Source organism: Rhipicephalus microplus, chromosome 7 (assembly GCF_043290135.1).
Source record: "Rhipicephalus microplus isolate Deutch F79 chromosome 7, USDA_Rmic, whole genome shotgun sequence".
Taxonomy (NCBI): domain Eukaryota; kingdom Metazoa; phylum Arthropoda; class Arachnida; order Ixodida; family Ixodidae; genus Rhipicephalus; species Rhipicephalus microplus.
The window spans coordinates 79,055,593-79,062,600 of NC_134706.1; the positions used below are offsets into that span (position 1 = coordinate 79,055,593).

General features: G+C 49.1%; 1 pseudogene; it reads left to right on the top strand.

The window, feature by feature from the left end:
* Positions 1 to 4,149: 4,149 nt before the first annotated feature.
* On the top strand, positions 4,150 to 5,688 carry LOC142767800 (uncharacterized; annotated as a pseudogene).
* The last annotated feature ends 1,320 nt before the right edge of the window (positions 5,689 to 7,008 follow it).

Below are 7,008 nucleotides of genomic sequence, written 5' to 3' on the forward strand. Positions count from 1 at the left end.
ATCGTCGCGACGCATACTCCTCCACGAGTTCAGCAGCTGTCGTCGCAGAACTTATGTCACCCCGGTCCAGTAACCAGTTTTTTTCCAGCTCTGGGAGACAATTCAAAAACTGTTCTAATAGAATTCTCTCTACTACAGCGTTCTTGTCACTGTATGACTCTGTGCTCTTAAGCCATTCTGTCAAATTCGCTCTCATTTTGTACAAAAAGTCGGGATAGCTCTCGCTTTTAGACTTTCTAGCGCCCCTAAATCTTTGTCTAAAGGCCTCTGCGCAAAGTCTATACTTTTTTAGAAGGCAAGCCTTGACCTTCTCATAGTTGTCTGCGTCCTCCTTGCTGAGTCGCGCAACAACCTCTGCTGCCTCGCAGGGCAGAACCGTGAGTAGCCTTTGGGACCAGGTGTCCTGCTCAAACGACATTTTCTCACACATCCGTTCGAAATTTGCCAGGTACAGACCAATATCCCCTGACACCACGTATGGCTGGATGTACTTAGACATCTTGAACTCGGCCTCCCTGTGGGGAAGAGCTATCATTTCCTGGGGACTGCTACCCGACCTCTTTCCCAACTCGAGTTCTAGTTTACGCATCTCGATTTCATGCGCTTGTCTTTGTGTTTCACGCTCTCGGTCTAAGCGACGTTCCTCTCTCTCAGATTCCCGTCTTTTTGTTTCACGCTCTCTTTCGCGCTCACGCCTCTCTTCCTCCTCCTTCTGCTGTCTCTTTCTCTGACTGATGAGGTCCCATGCTTCACTGAGCTCCTCATCCTCAGCCCCCAAATCATTAATGACTTGTATGATTATGGGTTTCCGTGCCAAACCCTTTGTATTGATCCCCAATTCCTCACACAACAGCAACAAGTCTGACTTCTGCAGCTCCCGTAAGTCCATGATCGTACTGAGTGCTCGCTACTTCCAAAATAACTTTCCGAAACGGCGAAACTGAGTCTTTCGGCAAAGTTAACTACCAGTTCTAAAATTTACCCTCTTTTAGAACCTGGTTCACTCAAAGGAAAAGCCAAGCACTCACCCATACGTGATCCATGTCTCGAGCCAGCTGCTCCTCCTGGGCCGACTGTTGTTGTCACTTGTAGCTTCGAATCCCTCCGATGCCAACCAGTCGTTGTGGCTCGGGGTGCTGAGTCGTATCCCACCGCTGATCACCAGTTGTTGTGATCCCGGGGTGCTGTGGTAGCGTGGTGTAGCTTCGGATTGAGGAAACGAGCGCTTACAAGATGGGGATACGAAAAACAAACAAGGTTTATGGCACTATTTACAAATATTTACAGCATGAGGTTAAGAGTTCACAAACCACGAGCGTGGTGGTTAAACCTTTTCTTGGTTCAGAGAGACGTCCTGCACTCTGCGGCGCCGTTATAAGCCCTGTCGGGCTCCTCCTTCTTCAGTCGAACACCAATCACATACACACAACAGGTGAGGGGTACGAGCAGGCACGGCGCACGTGAACAGCCAATTTCGAGTCAAGATCACTGCACTTAAAGGTGGCGCCAGAGGGGCTCTTGCTCGTCGTGTGTGTCACTGGTCGAGGGATCCCAAGCTTCGGACAGCAGAGATCAAACGGTCCGCCAACCTCTCTGCTCAATTAGCAGGGCATTTTGTGGCGGCGGTCGCCGTTTCTACAAAGGAAGACGCTGTCTTTGTTGTCCCCTCTGGAACGGCTTACCGCTTCGTGGCGACGTGACGTCTCATACGCTGGCTAACAGTGACAATACCTGGCGGGCATAAGCATTCGGCGAGTCGGCTACTTGTTTGAGGGTCAAAAGAGCGCCGCTCCCCCGTCAGATCTCGACGCTGGTTCCAAGAAAACCTGGGTTCCAGGCGTGGGAACGCGGCCCGGCTACGCTTCTCAGCGACAGCATGGCGCCTACCGATGGCGGTCGTAACAATAAATAGATAGATAGATAGATAGATAGATAGATAGATAGATAGATAGATAGATAGATAGATAGATAGATAGATAGATAGATAGATAGATAGATAGATAGATAGATAGATAGATAGATAGATAGATAGATAGATAGATAGATAGATAGATAGATAGATAGATAGATAGATAGATAGATAGATAGATAGATAGATAGATAGATAGATAGATAGATAGATAGATAGATAGATAGATAGATAGATAGATAGATAGATAGATAGATACGCTCAAAGTCGCCGAAGTTTGCTAAGAAATGCTTCGCATTTAAAAAGTGCCGAACGATTTCGAGTACTTGTATTACAGTAGTAGTACTTTCCACGAGGACATATTTGTAAAATAATTTGTTGAAGCTCTAAGACGGTGCATCAAATTTGCAATAATTTTTGCTATCTTCCGACGTGGCCTATTTGTGCCCAATTTTCGAGATGACATCTTTTATTTCGATACTTACTGATAATTCCTGATCATTTTGTAATGTTCGTCTAAAGGTTATAAAGCTGAAGTCATTTATCTCAGATGCTATCAGCGGAATCACATTAATCAGCCAGCACAACTATACCTTAAGACAAACTCACGCCGTATAACCAGAGAATTAGCGGTAGCTTCACAGGTAGAATTATTTATAAGTTGATCGTGCGGATGGGACAGCACCAGAAGCTACGTTATTCAAAGCTTCTTTCTCGGATCTCTCTCGGCAAAGGTCGCAAATTGCTTCCTTTGAGCATGGGACGACAGCGCGGGAAGCTACGTTATACAAAGCTTCTTTCTCGGCTCTCTCGCGGTATGCCCGTGTGACTGTACACCACTTATCCTCTGGAATGCAAACTACTTCCGTCTCCTCCGCTGCCGGGGGCAAACACACAATGTGAAACGAACCCGCTCTGCCAACCGGCTTGGAATGTTTGTGGTTTAGAGACAAGTCGCCGCTGCCGGGGGCAAACGCACAATGGGGTTAAGCAACCCCGTCCTGCCTCCGCTGCCGGGCGCGAGCTCAGTGGGAGTAGGCGACACGCTCTGCCCTGGCGATCGGCTCGAAGTCGCAGCGATGCACGACCCGAACACAAGGAAAGCGGAGAAAGTCAAAGGCTGCTTGCTACCTACGGGGGCAATAACGCTCCGTGCGCGATCATTCAACTTCCGGCTTTGAGGTTCGTCTCGGCTCGCTGGGTGTGGGAAAAGGTATGAATGTACCAGGTCTACAATGCTGATATCTCCCGAGCGAGAGAATTCCTGAGCGCGTGGGAGGTGGAGAGAGAGAGACATGATGGGAAAGAGTGCCAAAACGCCTGTTTAAACTGTAGAAGCGCTGCTGTCGAGAGTAAGGTCCGCCCAGTAGGGAGTGACTTAATCTGAGTGGAAACAGATGGGATGAGAGAATGTTGAGGCGGACCAGCAGTGGCCACCTCCCCTTTTTCTTTGTTACCGCAAGATACTTAATACTGGATGGAATCCGTTTCTCGGCAGTCGAGGCTGCAATCACTTAACTGATAGATCAGTACGACTCCGTACGATGCAACTTTTGTCTGGGCCGTAACCACTTGCTGGTCGAACAGTGAGACTAAGTACGTTGTATGTAGTAACAGTGTTCTAGGCTCTAACTTAAGAAAAGTTAAGTAGAAGAGTAAGACGCCGTTGATGTCTGTGTTATCATGAGTGTGCTTCGGCAAGATGTACATATGACTAAATATTTCGCTGTAATATACCTTCAAGTTTTCATTACCTCCAACCTGCCTCCTGCTTCATCGACGCCGATCATCTCCTTGACGGGACTTCAATCCACATCAAGGAGATCAACGAACAAGAAGGAAAACTTAACTGGCGCAGTCGACAGGATCGGCGAGCTCTGCAGCACCATACACTGGACCAGCGCTGAGAGGACCGAGGGGCAAGGCATCCAACAGCCACCAGCGGCAAAGTCGAGACGCTCCCACAGCAGCCAACTCCGGCACCGTGGAGGAGATCCGGGAACAACAGTGCATACAGCAAAGGGTGAGCAGGATTTCTTGCGTTCTTCTCTAGTTGGCATGGCAGTTTATGTGTAGAGCACATGGTGAGAACACGCGGGGGTGCTAAAACAATGGAGTCTAATGAAGATGAGGGTACGAGTGCGGCAGATGTGGATCGGAGTCGAGAACCATCCAATGATGGTATTCAAAATTCTGATCAGTCAAATTAGGCGACAGTGACTACTCAGAGGCAAGAATCGATGCAGCAGGCATCTCAGGTTTTGCCGAAATCAAGCGAAGCGAGAACGCTCGAGCTTGAAATTCAAAAGCTCAATCTTCAGATTCAGTACGAAAAGCTATTGCAGGCTAGAATGAACGCGGAACGTCTCCATGGCACGTTGTCCAACTCTGGGTCGGAGACGGGTGATCAGAGGCGCCGGGGTTTCGATTCTGTTCAGCAATGTGCAAAAGTGCTAAAAGGGTTCCGCCTGCCGAGTGACGCGGATGTCCCATTATGGTTTGAGGAAGTAGAAAAACTTTTTGCTACTTACCAGGTACCGCACGAGAGCCGCGTGCATTTGGTTATGCCAGCGCTAACTGAGCGAGTCCGTTACCTACTGCGTAACCTCAACCCTGAAGAGAGTGCAGATTATGAGTCAGTTAAAGCAGCAGTGCTGACGGAATTGAAGCTTTCTCCGGCAGAGTACCTGCAGAGGTTCGAAAGAGCAGTAAAGCGTAAGGAAGAGACGTGGGCGCAGTTGGCGTCCCGCGTGAAAACTTATTTCTCATACTACCTCCAAGTGAGAGAAGCCGACACGGTAGAAGTGATGGCAGAACTCATTGTTGCTGAACGCATAAAATCGGGCCTTAGTACGGAGGGTCTTGAGTATGTGAGATTAAGGGAAGGCGAGGGATGGCTTAGGCCAACTGAGATCGCCAAAGTGCTCCAAACTTTCGAACAAGCGAAAGGGAAAGGGCGTGCTTCAAAGCAACCAACTGTAGGAATGGGGCAGAAGCCGGTGACACGAGTTGAGAAAGGGGCTCTGAAATGCCACTTATGTCACGGCTCAGGCCATTTCGCTAAAGAGTGCCCGAAGGCTAGTGATAAGGAGAACAACCCCAAGAAGGCTACCGAGCCAAAGCGGAAGGTTCAAAAGGTAACGTTATCCCACGAGACGGATACTGAAATACCTACTGGAGTACTTAGCGCAAAGGTGAAGTCTCTGAAACACGAGGGTGAAGGCACAGATAAACTGCAGTTAATTCCTGTATCATGTGCAGGCATATCCGCAGATGCGATTTTGGATACGGGGAGTGAGATAACCGTCATCCGGGAGAGTCTGCTTCCGCGAAGTGTTGTAGAGCCGTCTGGCACGGTAAGATTGGTGTCCGCTTTCGGTAAAACTATCGAGGCAAGGCTAGCTACGTTACCGGTCAAATTAAATGGCCCGCGAGAGGTTGCGTAGCCTCAGAACGTCGACCTACTCTGCGCGTTAACTGATGAGCTCGTCGAGGGCACATATTGTTTGTTGACCAAGGACGATTGGAAACTTTTGTTGAAGGCCAGCAGCCCTCTGGCACCCTGTCGAGCGCCGGCCGAGCCTGCTCACGAGGCGGAACAAGCAGTAGAGAAACAAAAGGTAGTTGCCTGCAATCTCACCTTGGAGGAGAAAGATGATTCTGGGGAAGAGGCGCAAACTGATGAAGAAAGGGAGGCGTCATTAGGCCAAAGAGTAGAGTTCCGCAATGTGCAGTTTGGGCGACACTACGCTAAAGAAATGTTGGGAAGATGCGCGTAGTGGGAAATCCGGCATGTTCATTTCAGATGGACTATTATACCACTGCGACTCAATAGCAGGCACTCGAGTGAGTCAGCTAGTTGTCCCCAAAGATAAGCGCACTGAGGTGATGCACTTAGCACACGAGTCACTATGCGGGGGGCACCTAGGGTCAAAGAAAACAAGAGCTCGCATTAGGTATAATTTTTTTTGGCCGGGTATGGCGAAGGAGATATTAGAGCATTGTCGTTCGTGCCATGAATGTCAAATTCGTTCAGACAAGCGTCGCACGGATAAAGTGCCTATAACTCCACTCACTAGACCCGAGCACCCTTTCCAAGTTGTCAATGTAGATGTGATCGGATCCCTAGACACACCGTCAGCGAGAGGGCATAAGTACGCGCTGTGCTTAGTGGATCTTTGCACGAGGTGGCCAGAGGTGATCCCACTGCGCTCTTTGACAGCTAAGGCGACTTGTGATGCACTGATTGAGATATTCAGTCGCACAGGCGTTCCGGAGATGATCTGCTCCGATCAGGGCACTAATTTCAAATCGCAGCTCACGCAAACGATGCTGGAGAAATTAGGTTGCATGCCAAGATTTTCAACCCCAGAACACCCAGAGAGTAATGGAGTTGTAGAAAGGTGGAACCGAGTACTCAAAAACATGTTGTATCATGTCATTCAAAGAGACTCCAAGAATTGGGACAAATTGATCCCAATGGTTTTATGGGCTTATCGGGAAGTCCCCCATGAGGTAACCGGAGTAGCTCCGTTTCGTCTATTGTATGGAAGGAATCCCACGGGACCGCTTCTAATACTGCAGAAGACTTGTACGGGAGAAATGCCGGTGCCCGCAACATTGAGAGAAAACCCCGCTAAGTATTTACAGCAACTTAAGGAGCGCTCGAGACGGCCGCTAATATAGCTGAGTTAACTGGTGCAACTCATCAGGAGAGTTACGCCAGTGCATATAATCGCAGCAGCAGGCTCAAAGCTTTTAACGTTGGCGACCAAGTTGTGGTTTTCGACAATGATCGGAGTGTTAAAAGGTCACCTAAATGGCTAGGCCCATTCACAGTGGTTGGACGTGAGCGCGAACATTCTTACCGCGTTGAAACATCTGAGGGAAAGGTGAAAAGTGTCCACGCCAACAACATTCGACCTTACTATGCAAGAGTCAGTCATATTGGGGTCGTCTTCGATGAGGACCATGATTTTGGGGGGGGGGGTGGAATATGCCCCACGGCCAACCACTGTAAAGCGAGAAGAGCTAGTGGTAACGAGCGAGAAGGTTGCTCACCTTGATGCTGACGCGCAGGCGGAAATACAGGCGGTGTT